Raw genomic sequence first — 11,969 nt, 5'->3', positions numbered from 1 at the left:
TGTGTCAAATTCGGATAAAAACCCATCTAATTTGCGGGTTGGCGCGGGCTGCGGCCGAGCAGACCCCGCATAGCGGAACTGTAAAACGGTTCTGCTATGCGGGGTCTGCTCGGCCGCCGCCCGCCGCCGGCCCGCAAAGCCGTCTTTTCGCAAACTGTAAATGAGTTTTGCGGGTTGGTGATATACGGGTCTGCTAGAGATGCTCTAAGAACAATGCTAGATTTACATAAAGTAACTATGCAAGTTTACGTACTAACCAATGTGGAGGATTATGACTGGTGTTTAGGGGAGGGTGGGCCCACCCCATGAAATTGAGAGGAGTGATGGTTAGGTTAGTTTGGAAAAGCACACACCACAACATGCATGCTATGCCAAGTTTCCCATTTTTCAAGCTCCAAGGCTCCAAATTTCACTTGTCGTGCGTATATGCGTCTGTACGTGCTGTATTGGCCTACTAGGTGTGTTTTTAAGCGGGATCAATTATATGAAAAAATTCAACAAATCCCATGTGTTCAGGGTTTTCATGCCTTCCGCCCGCGCCGCTGGCGATCTGCCTTGTCTCCAATTTGTCTTAGGGTCATGGAGGAGTGGTGGATCTCAGCCCTTACCATTGGGAGGGTTCATGCTTTTGTTTTTAAGTGTTTTTTAGTCTGTTTAGTCCTACTCAGGAAGACGAGGTATTCTTTGTATTGTCATGATGTTTGATGAATAGATCAGAAATTTTTTCAGCAAAAAAATTATATGAAAATTTTCTATTAAAAAAGTTATATGAAAAGACAAGGCACATGTCTTAATAATATAGTAAGAGGTGCTCTGCTGCCCAGATCTGTCGGCCGTGACGGTGGCCTACTGTGCTTGCATGGACAACGCCAGGCTAGGGCGGCGGTGGGCGCTTGGTGCAGCACCTGGATATGGAGCGGTGGCTGCAATGAGTCGGTTGGTTGCGTGTTGAGCTATGGGGAAGCTCGGCATTTGATGGATCCGGGCTCCGACGACGTCCAGCTCGTTTGGTTGTTGCGGTGCTCGTCGACACTTGGGGCTGGCAGGTTTGTGTTGGTGATGTCTCTAGTGGTACGTGGTATTCTGGTCGACGGTGGCATTCGTGATGCTTGCAGAAGTTTGGGTGCATGCGAAAGCCCTATTCCAGCTCTGAGCGAGAACCGACGATGGCGACACCTTCGGGTGCCACTCACCCCATGAAGGCATCGCTTGATGGAGCTACGACACCTGGGAGGAATCGTTCTGGAGCGTCTTTGCGTGTTGGCTGGCTGACACGCCGTCCATGGACTATTGGTATTTTGTGGTGGTTTGATTGCTATTCTTCACTATTGTTGTCATCTTCTAGTGTGGATCTGTGTTGCCGGAGTTTTCCTTCTGCGATCACGGTGGTCGGTGCGCACAATGAAGCGATCGGTGCGTGGATGCTCCTTGGCCTTCCGCTTTGTTGCCGGAGCTGTTGTTGTGATGAAGCCTTGATTGTGTGTGGCTCTTTGGCGGGGTGTAGACTCGGTAGGTAGTTGCCCTTTAGCTGCGCCAATAGCCTTGACGCATCATGGATGATGGTGTTCTCGTGCAGACTTCTGTTCGTGAGGACGATAGAAGACGATGGCATTCTGGTTTTTCTTTTTCCTTTTCGGCCCTTGCCCTGTTGTTGCCTTGACCTAGATTATCTTTTCTCTCTTCGTGTCGTGTTATCTAGTGCAATCCATTTCTTCTCATCCTTTGTATTCCCCTCTAATTTCTGGGCTTTGCCGGCTACTCTTCTTAACGAATGAAAAATAGGGCTCCTACGTTTCCTTAAAAATAATTTTGTAAAAGGTGTTGGGAGTGACAAGTGGGGAATTGAGTTGACTTGAATCTTAGATTGTATGCTGATGTAGCTCAATATTGAGAGTTTACATGTAGTTTGTCCCAAATGGAGAACGTGAGCATGCATGTGCTCTTGGCCACGACTTTGCAATTGTCTATTTTTCCAGTCCAATTGGAAATTTAGAGCAAGTTGATGTGGTGCTAGATCTGGATTACATTGACATTAAGGACTGTATAACTGAACCCTTTCCGAGGGCTCTCACGCTATCAACCTTCTGAGCCGTTGGATAGTCATTTCTAGTCATCATCCGCCGTTGGATACTCGTTACACGCATCACTGCTGCGACTTGGGCCGACTGTCCGTTAAGCAGGTACTCTCGTAGAAAAATCGCAAGCATCTGGTTAATCGGGCCATCTATCGGGCCCATTTAGCGTCATGCCCTCGAAAAGGAAATCCCTCCCCGCCGTCGAGAAAAACCAATAAATCGCTCGCTCCCCTCCCGACCTCTCCTCTCCCTCGCGATCTCGAAGAGACATGAGAATTGCCGCATCGCTCGCTCCCTCCTGCCCCTCCTCTCCCTCCCGATTTGGAAGAATCGAAGAGACATGAGAAGCGGCGCATCCCTCATGCGCATCAACCCCTCCCGATTCTTTTCGGTCCACGATCGCTAGGAGAGGGATCGCCTCGAGAGAGAGGAGGACGAGCGATCGGTGGTGCTGATCCGTCGGTGCGAAAGGGAAGATGAGGGCATCTGGTCACCGCGACTTTGAGAACCAGGGATCGGTCCGTTTCTCGGCTCCGGCAATCCGATGCTCTGCAGGAACACAAAGGTCCGTCCCGCCCACTATTGCGGACCAGACCTCGGGCACCGACCCTCATCTCTTCTTCCTTGTCATTCCGGGACTCGCAATGCACTGACGTCGACCTTACTGGCCACCTGGCACATCGATGGTGCCGATGAGGTTAGATGGCGTATGGTGGTTGCGCACTTGCGCTTGCTATGCTGAAACGAGGCCATGGCGACGGATCCAACTGACTGCAGGTTCCCCTGCCTTTTATTGGATAATTTATTTTCCGTGCTTCAGTTGTTTGTTTTGGTCAACTTAGGCATGCCATTCGTAATGACTGCACTAAGTCTTGCCGGTGGTGATCTGTTGTTGATTTGATTTTGCAGGGCTTGGTGCCGATGGTAGGGCCTGGCAACGATGGCTGAGAGAGAAATAGTTTACTGAATTATCATGTCAATTTAGATTTCCAAATAGCTAGAATTGCTCAAGTACAATTCAGGTTTCAGTTACAATCTATTCTTATTGGCCATGTTCATAACACGGCTGAGGCAGAGTATGTTTTGTAGAAACGATCCATCGTAGTGAAATTTCTCGCCACCTAATGTTGTTGTATTGAGAAGCTACAATACGAAACCTTAGCTTCAATCTGTAGTTTGTGTACCATTGCTATATTTTTTAAAATAAATCCTGGCTTTATTTATGTTATTTCTGGCACTATTATTTATGAACTCTTTATATCATTCAAAACAAAGAAGATTCCAGAAGGAATGGAAATTGATAGCTATGTTCTTAAATGATGCTATTGTGTTTACTTGCTAGCTGAGATCAGCTAACCATGATAGTACTTGGTTTGGTTGTTTGTTGTCTACAATTTAATTATTCAAACATGGTCGTTCTCTTCTATATGCAACCATATGTATGTTTTACTTATTAAAAACAAAAAGGGGGAAGAGTAAAAAAATGTGCATGTATTTTGTATTATTTAGTTTTTTATGGAGTTCATTGCAATGCAATTCTCTATATTGCAACTTGTGATGCTCGAGATCTGCAAATATGAATGCTAATTGTCCTCTCTTTAAGGTTGTGTGTTGCAGAATATGTGATGAACTGGTTTTCCACTATGTTATGAGGTTTGCATTCACTGAGGCATGCGATCTATTATAGAATAAGCGTTATGGACTATTCTCAGTCTTCTGGAATGATAATGGTATTTTCAAGCTTACTCAGCTGCATTACATAAATAGCACTAAGGTCCGTCAGACTGCCATGTAACTAAGATACACTTTCTGTTTGTGCTTCTATTTGAAAACATGTTGACCAGTGCCGCTTACATTTTGTATAGTATCAATAAAGAGTTTTTCATTCCCTATTTTTTGAATGTCAATGTCATTTTCCTATCTTTCTCTGCTATATTTTGCATGTATTAAGTTTCAATTATTCTTGAGGAACTGCCATAATCTATGTTGGCAGAATCTCTTGCACTTCTACAACACTGTATAGTCAAGATCAGCTTGAAGAACCGTGAACGTAGGATAAAATTTTGAGGTTACGCTAGAATTCCTTGTTTGTCCTTATTCAGTTTACACATGAATATTATTGTTTGTGTACAATATTGTGTGACGCAGGGAAAATTACATATGGTTGGAAGTTGTTTGATGAAGCTACATGTTGTTAATAAATCTCCATAAGATCTACATAAATTTAACCATTTTATTGGATGAACTCAATGGGCCATGTGCAATCTCTACTCCTAATGGAGCAGTTGGTAGTCTCGCTTCCAGGTTTTTTTTGTCCCATCTACCATGGTTTTTTTTTGGTACCTCCTCCCACTTTTGCTGGTTTTTTTATAGATTTTTTTTCGATCCCCTCCCCCACGAATCCACTCGCTACGTCTTTTTTAAGGGGATCCGCTCGCTACATCGTTGTGGCACGTTATTTTCACAAGTAATTCCCCTAAAAAAACACAGTGCCCTACCTCGACTTCCCTACCTGGACGCCGCCGCCGCCGTCCACCGATCTCGCCGCCTCTCGGCGATCCCCTCCTCCCTCCCGCAGCTCGAACGACCCACTATTTTGGCCACGAGTACCGCCTGCCTCTTCGCCCATGCGTCGCCCCTCCTTTTCACCATAGCCACGAGCACCATCCGAGGCGGAGCCGCGGCGCCTCCACAGATGCGGCGGAGACACCATATCCAGTGGAGACGGCGGTGTAAATCTTCTCCCACTCTGCTCCTTCCCCTGGTTACCGGCCTGCTCCACCTCCCATCTGCTTCGTGTGGATCTGCTCATGTGCAGCAGTAAACTTTATTTAGGTAGAACTATTCTTCTAGGCCTTTTTTTGTTACTTACAAATTAACTTTTTGAGCCAATGCTTACGGCATGAAGTATTACCTAGAGTTCCTTAATCAATCTGCTTGTCCATCGTTTCATTTGGTTCAATTACTATCAGCAAGAACGCATTGTGAAGCCGTTAGCTTATGAATGTGTGCTCTTCCTGCATGAAGTATGGGAGGTTTTTTTTCGTCCCGCCTCCCATGGTTTTTTTTGGTACCTCCTCCCACCTTCGCTGGGTTTTTTCGTAGATTTTTTTCGTCCCCTCCCCCCACTTCATCGGTTTATTTTCGCGTCACCCTCTCACGCAACGAAAGAAATCTGAATAGATCAGAACTTTCCATACTGGCGCAAGTTATTTAGTAATGTAGAATCAATCACGAACAATCTCTAAAGATCAAATCTAAATTAATTAACCTTACCTTAAATCGCTCAATCACATTAATTAGAAAATAAATAATTGTTTTTCAGAAAAAATCGCTCAATCACATTAACCTTACCTTAACTCATGGATGGTAATCAATCTCCAAACAAAGGAAACAATACATCGAGGGAGCGGTAAATAAACTCCCTTTCTTATGACATGTATATGATCTTCCCTTCCCTCTCCGTTGTCGAGCGTTCTTGATTCTCGAGGCCGATGCTTGGGCTACGTCACTGGGTCGTGACGGTGCCGGAGGACGAGAGTGGCGAGGTCGGGTGCCGCGGCACCGCGTTGGCCGTGGCCGGTGAAGGGGGCGAAGAAGGGCGGCTTCCCTGGCCCTGGGAGTTGGTGCGGTGGAAGCGGCACTTGAAGGACCCGGCGTGGGTGGCCGGCGCACAGACGCACTTGGAAGCGGGCCACATCCTCCGCGTATTCTTGGAGCTGTGGCTAGCCGATTTACATGAAATTAATTCCCTCAGTTGTGGTGGCAAATATAATACACATAATCCATATTGTTATGCACTAGCGTGTGTGTGAAATAGATTGATTATGGTCCCGTACCCAATAATATGGACATGTGTGTGTGTTAGAGAGGGGGGGGGGAGAGTGAGGAAAAGGGAGGCAGAGAGTGTGTGTGTGTGAGGATTTGATGGTAAAAAATGTCGTCAATGTCACTTGATATGTATGAGAATATTAGTATTGAACTCTTAAAGTTAATGTGGCCCCGTTGCAACGCACGGGCATTCTTCTAGTAAATATAAATTTCCAACACTATCATACAACACTGCTGATGGACGGGCGCGGCAACGCGCGCCATCAATGATCTAGTTTTCTTGATAACTAGTTACATATCGTGTGTTGCAACAAGGTCATTCAAATTCCGGGATCAACACCGATCATGGGTAACCTACATCTTCAGATTTCACATGCACAGCAGACGATATTGTATATTTATATATATATACTAGGTAATTGCCCGTGCGTTGCATCGGGGGCATAAATATCCAGTTGGTTTCACATCAATTGTGTTTTGTTTAGGATCCTCATGCACATCAAATAGCATTGTCGAATTTGATAACCTTGAAATCCTCCTCCTTTGTCCTCCCATATTTGTCTCCCCAATCCATCATCACCATTGTCGTTAATGGTACATCCGGCTTACAATCATCCAACTCTTCGACAATACCAAGGTATGTCGCGAACGGACAAGCGCCAAGTCAACATGCTGATTACTGTAAAAATACATCAGATTGACGTTCCTTAAAATTTGGCATCAAATAATAAAAAATGTAGAAATAATTTTTGATTCATAGCTAGTACAAATGTAGAAGAATAAACCATCTAAAATGTGTGGTACGTGGTTTGCTTGCAAACATTCTTATATGTCTAAGTTTTTGAACATAAGTAAGATAAGATCCATTGTGCATGACGTATGAAATGTATCAAAACAGAAGTTGGATGGATGGATGTGTAATTGATCCAGTGCTGCATAGATCGAAAATATTCGACAAAGTGTCGGGCCGTATTATTTAGACCATTCACATCCATCAACCGCATGGGAAAATATTGTAGTGAACCCCTCTATGCTGAACCCCGCAGTTTCGAATCTACATCACCTTGGCACTCAATAGCGAAGCCGGCGACTGAATTTGCATAGTAGAAAACAGCAGCCCCATCTAAGTTAATTTGTCTAGTAGAGAAGTACCTGATGCCGGGGACAAGAGTGACGGCACACCCAGAGCGGCTAGACAGGCACGCAGCAGCTAAAGCTCGGAGTAACCACCTTGGCGAGCAGGCTGTCCAAGGCGAGTCGTTTGATCGGGCAACACTAATGTGCAGATGATTTAAGGCAGCACCCATTCATCTATTTGCATCTAACTAATTATGACCATATGTTCAGACCTGCACTGGTAGTGCATATGATAGGTCGTGGAGGTCGGCGGCCGTGGAGGTCGAGCGGCGGCCGAGGAGCCAAGGAGTGGCGGTCGAGCGGCAGGCATAGAGGTCGAGCGGCGGCCGAGGAGCTAAGGAGCGGCGGCCGTGGTTGGGGCTGGGCAAGAACGCTAAAACCCTAGCGCCGCCAGTTCGAGACCGTGAGATGGAGTGCGTGTGTTTGTGTTGTATAGTCTGGCTCGCTTGGGCTGGGCTTCGGCCTTTGGCCCATTTGTGAACGATCGAAGGGGCGACGAGAGAAAAGCTGGTGTCGGACGAATGTAAGAGAGGAAACGGAACCTTCCGTTTCTTTTATATAGTAGAGATATAAAAGGACAATGCATACCCATTTGGCCCCGCTTAGATGGACGTATCCCCTCATATGCTGGTTTAAAATACAAGCATTGGTGCGTTGTTTTGTTTCCACGCGAAAATCAAATACTGACCAGTAATGTACATCTGCAAAATAGTTACGGGTGTATAAACTTGTTGGGGAACGCAGTAATAATTCAAAAAAATTCCTACGTATCAGCAAGATCAATCTAGGAGATGCTAGCAACGAGAGAGAGGGAGTGAATCTCCAGACCCTTGAAGATCGCTAAGCGGAAGCGTTACAAGAACACGGTTGATGGAGTCGTACTCGCCGCGATTCAAATCACGGAAGATCCGACCCAAGCGCCGAACGGACGGTGCCTCCGCGTTCAACACACGTATAGCCCGGGGACGTCTCTTCCTTCTTGACCCAGCAAGGGGGAAGGAGAAGTTGAGGGAGAACTCCGGCAGCATGACGGCGTGGTGGTGGAGCTCGTGATTCTCCGGCAGAGCTTCGCTAAGCACTACGAAGGAAGAGGAGGAGGAGTTGGAAGGGGGAAGGGCTGCGCCAGGGGAAGGGTGTGGCTGCCCTCCCACCTCCTCACTATTTGTAGGGCAATGGGAAGAGGGGCCCAGCCCCCTAGATGCATCTAGAGGGTGGGGCGGCCAAGAGGGGGGGGGGGAGACTTCCCCCCCAAGCAGGTGGGAGGCGCCCCCACCCCTAGGGTTTCCAACCCTAGGGGCCTTGGGCCCTTTGGGGGGGCGCACCGGCCCACTAGGGGGCTGGTTCCCACCCATATTCAGCCCACTTGGGCCCCCGGGGTAGGTGGACCCAGCCGGTGGACCCCCGGACACCTTTCGGTGGTCCCGGTACAATACCGATAACCCTGAAACCTTCCGGCGACTGAAACTGGACTTCCCATATATATAAATCTTCACCTCCGAACCATTCCGGAACTCCTCGTGACATCTGGGATCTCATCCGGGACAGCGAACAACTTTTAGTAACCACATACAATTTTCCATTACAACTCTAGCATCACCGAACCTTAAGTGTGTAGACCCTATGGGTTCGGGAACCATGCAGACATGACCGAGACATCTCTCCTGCCAATAACAAATAGAGGGATCTGGATACCCATATTGGCTCCCACATGTTCCACGATGATCTCATCGGATGAACCACGATGTCGGGGATTCAATCAATCCTGTATACAACTCCCTTTGTCCATTGGTATGTTACTTGCCCGAGATTCGATCGTCGGTATCCCCGTACCTCATTCAATCTCGTTACCAGCAAGTCTCTTTACTCGTTCTGTAATGCATGATCCCGTGGCTAACTCCTTAGTCACATTGAACTCATTATGATGATGCATTATCGAGTGGGCCCAGAGATACCTCTCCATCATACGGAGTGACAAATCCTAGTCTCGATCCGTGCCAACCCAACAGACACTTTTGGAGATACCTGTAGTGCACATTTATGGTCACCCAGTTACGTTGTGACGTTTGATACACCCAAAGCACTCCTACGGCATCCGGGAGTTGCACAATCTCATGGTCTAAGGAAAGATACTTGATATTAGAAAAGTCTAGCAAACGAACTACACGATCTTGTGCTATGCTTAGGATTGGGTCTTGTCCATCACATCATTCTCCTAATGATGTATCTCGTTATCAATGACATCCAATGTCCATGGTCTAGAAACCATAACCATCTATTGATCAACGAGCTAGTCAACTAGAGGCTCACTAGGGACATCATGTGCTCTATGTATTCACACATGTATTACGGTTTTCGGTTAATACAATTATAGCATGAACAATAGACAATTATCATGAACAAGGAAATATATTAATAACCATTTTATTATTGCCTCTAGGGCATATTTCCAACAAAACTTACACTCGTTCCAAGCGTGGTGTTACTCTATTTGTTTATCGGGGAGAGGATTTATAGCACACATGTCCGGGGGCATGTGGATCTTGTGCCGTCAATTTGAGCCATGATTCGTATGGGTTATGTATAGACACAATTCGATTTTCATTTTTGTGCGTAATGCATTTGTAGATCATGCTGATATACATATTGGTGCGGGATCTGATACCTATTCCATGGGTCCCCTAACAGTGAAAAATGGGAACAAACATATGGATATAGAATGAATGAGCAAAACTGATTCATTATGCCATTGTTCTGTTGTTATTCTTAGTTCTGTTTGTTCTTATCTTCCCGTCCCTTGAAAAAGAGCATCCCCCTTGAAGCATCATTTCAAACGAGGAAAGGGAAGAGATCATCTTTTATCCTATAAATTGAAGGCCTTCGAAGGTATCAACACCCACAACAATATATTTGGTGCAAAAAGGTACATATTCGGTCACAACAGTTCATTTTCTTATATTTGCTTACAATCTTGTTTCTTCAGTTACAGGCTCTTAATGTGTCCTATAGTTGGGGATTCTCATCTTTGAAGTTTGTCTTGCTTCCTTTTGTTTGTTGTACTCAATCGTTATCCTAGAACAACTTTTCTGTCTGATATATTGAGTCTTTCTAATATGAAATTGTATGAACTGCAATCTTACGATGCAGATGAAAATAGTGGAACTAGCTTATATATTTATTATTAGTTTTAACTTTATAATTATTATTAGTTTGTAAAAGGTGTTGAAATAAGTTACATCACTTGAAACTGTATTTTATGAAGATTTAAAGGCAAGTTACATATAATGAAACTTAAACTTGCCGTAGTACTTCTCTTATATATTTATTATTAGTTTAACTTTATAATTAGTCATGTCAAAAGCATTGTGTTGTGTGACTGTTTGGACTCATTAGAATAATAACTCTAATACTACTTGAATCTTATTGATCATGTTTATAACTTTGTGTTGTTGTACTCGTATTTTGTTGTGAACACTGATAGTACTTGAATGTTGTTGTTGTGGCATTGTTGGAGATATTGGCGTTCAATATAATGCAAGATTATGATCCGGAATATTACAGTGTGAACAAAAATAGTGGAAGTACCTTTATTTACGTATAAAGAGTTGATTTAGGTTAATCGGTCTGAAATTTAATGCTATATAACTGAATTGCGAAAAACATGTTAATGGAACTTAACTATTGTGCAAATTTTTATTTGTTCATAGATTAAAGATCATAAGTACTAATGTTAAAGCAAACCTGATGTGCAACTATACCGATTGAAGCTCTAAATTATTATCGTAATTCCATTTTCTTATAAAACAACTGTGTTTAGTGATTGCCACTAAATTTTACTTTGACGGTGAAAAGTTTTGAAAGTACAATGCTTGCACCGAAAGAACGGTGTATCGAGCCAAAGCATTCATTCAATACAAATGGAAATATTAAAGTTTTGAAGTGGTTTTGAAGAATGTAGAGCAGTGCTTAGATATGACAATTCCACCACGTACTTCGAATGGAAAGTTCAGTGATCACATAAGAGATACCTATCCGGAAAAGGTAAATGTTCGTTTTTATAGTTTAGATGTTCTAGTTCTAGTTTATTTATTGTACGACCTGTAACATCTTTCAAAGGGGTGACATAGTGTAACTCAACAATTCGAGCCGAGGCACACTAAAAGAAGCCGTGAGTGGAATATCAAGAAGGATCACATAGTGAAACAACATGTTGAATTTATAGAAAATGTTGGGGAACGAAGTAATTTCAAAAAAAATCCTACGATCATGCAAGATCTATCTAGGTGATGCATAGCAACGAGAGGGGAGAGTGTTGTCTACGTACCCTCATAGACCGAAAGCGGAAGCGTTAAGATAACGCAGTTGATGTAGTCGTACGTCTTCACGATCCGACCGATCCTAGTACGATGGTACGACACCTCCGCGATCTGCACACGTTCACCTCTGTGACGTCCCACGAACTCTAGATCCAGCTGAGGTCGAGGGAAAGTTTCGTCAGCACCAGGGCGTGGTGACGGTGATGATGAAGTTACCAGCGCAGGGCTTTTCCTAAGCACTACGACGATATGACCGAGGTGGAAAACTGTGGAGGGGGGCACCGCACATGGCTAAAAGATCAACTTGATCAACTTGTGTGTCTTTGGGGTGCCCCCTCCCCCGTATATAAAGGAGTGGAGGAGGGGCCGGCCGGCCTCCTATGGCGCGCCCCAAGGGGGATTACTACTCCTACTAGGAGTAGGTTCCCCCCCTTTCCTAGTCCAACTAGGAGGGGGGAGGAAGGGGAAGAGGAGAAGAAGGAAAGGGGGGCCGGCCCCCCTCCCAATTCAGATCGGGCTTGGGGGGGCACCCCTCCTCTTGGCCGCCTCCTCTCTCTTCCACTAAAGCCCATGTAGGCCCATTAAGCCCTCGGGAGTTTCCGGTAACCTCTCG

The sequence above is a fragment of the Triticum aestivum genome, chromosome 1B (genome assembly GCF_018294505.1).
Source record: "Triticum aestivum cultivar Chinese Spring chromosome 1B, IWGSC CS RefSeq v2.1, whole genome shotgun sequence".
Lineage (NCBI taxonomy): Eukaryota > Viridiplantae > Streptophyta > Magnoliopsida > Poales > Poaceae > Triticum > Triticum aestivum.
This window is presented reverse-complemented; position numbering follows the sequence as displayed.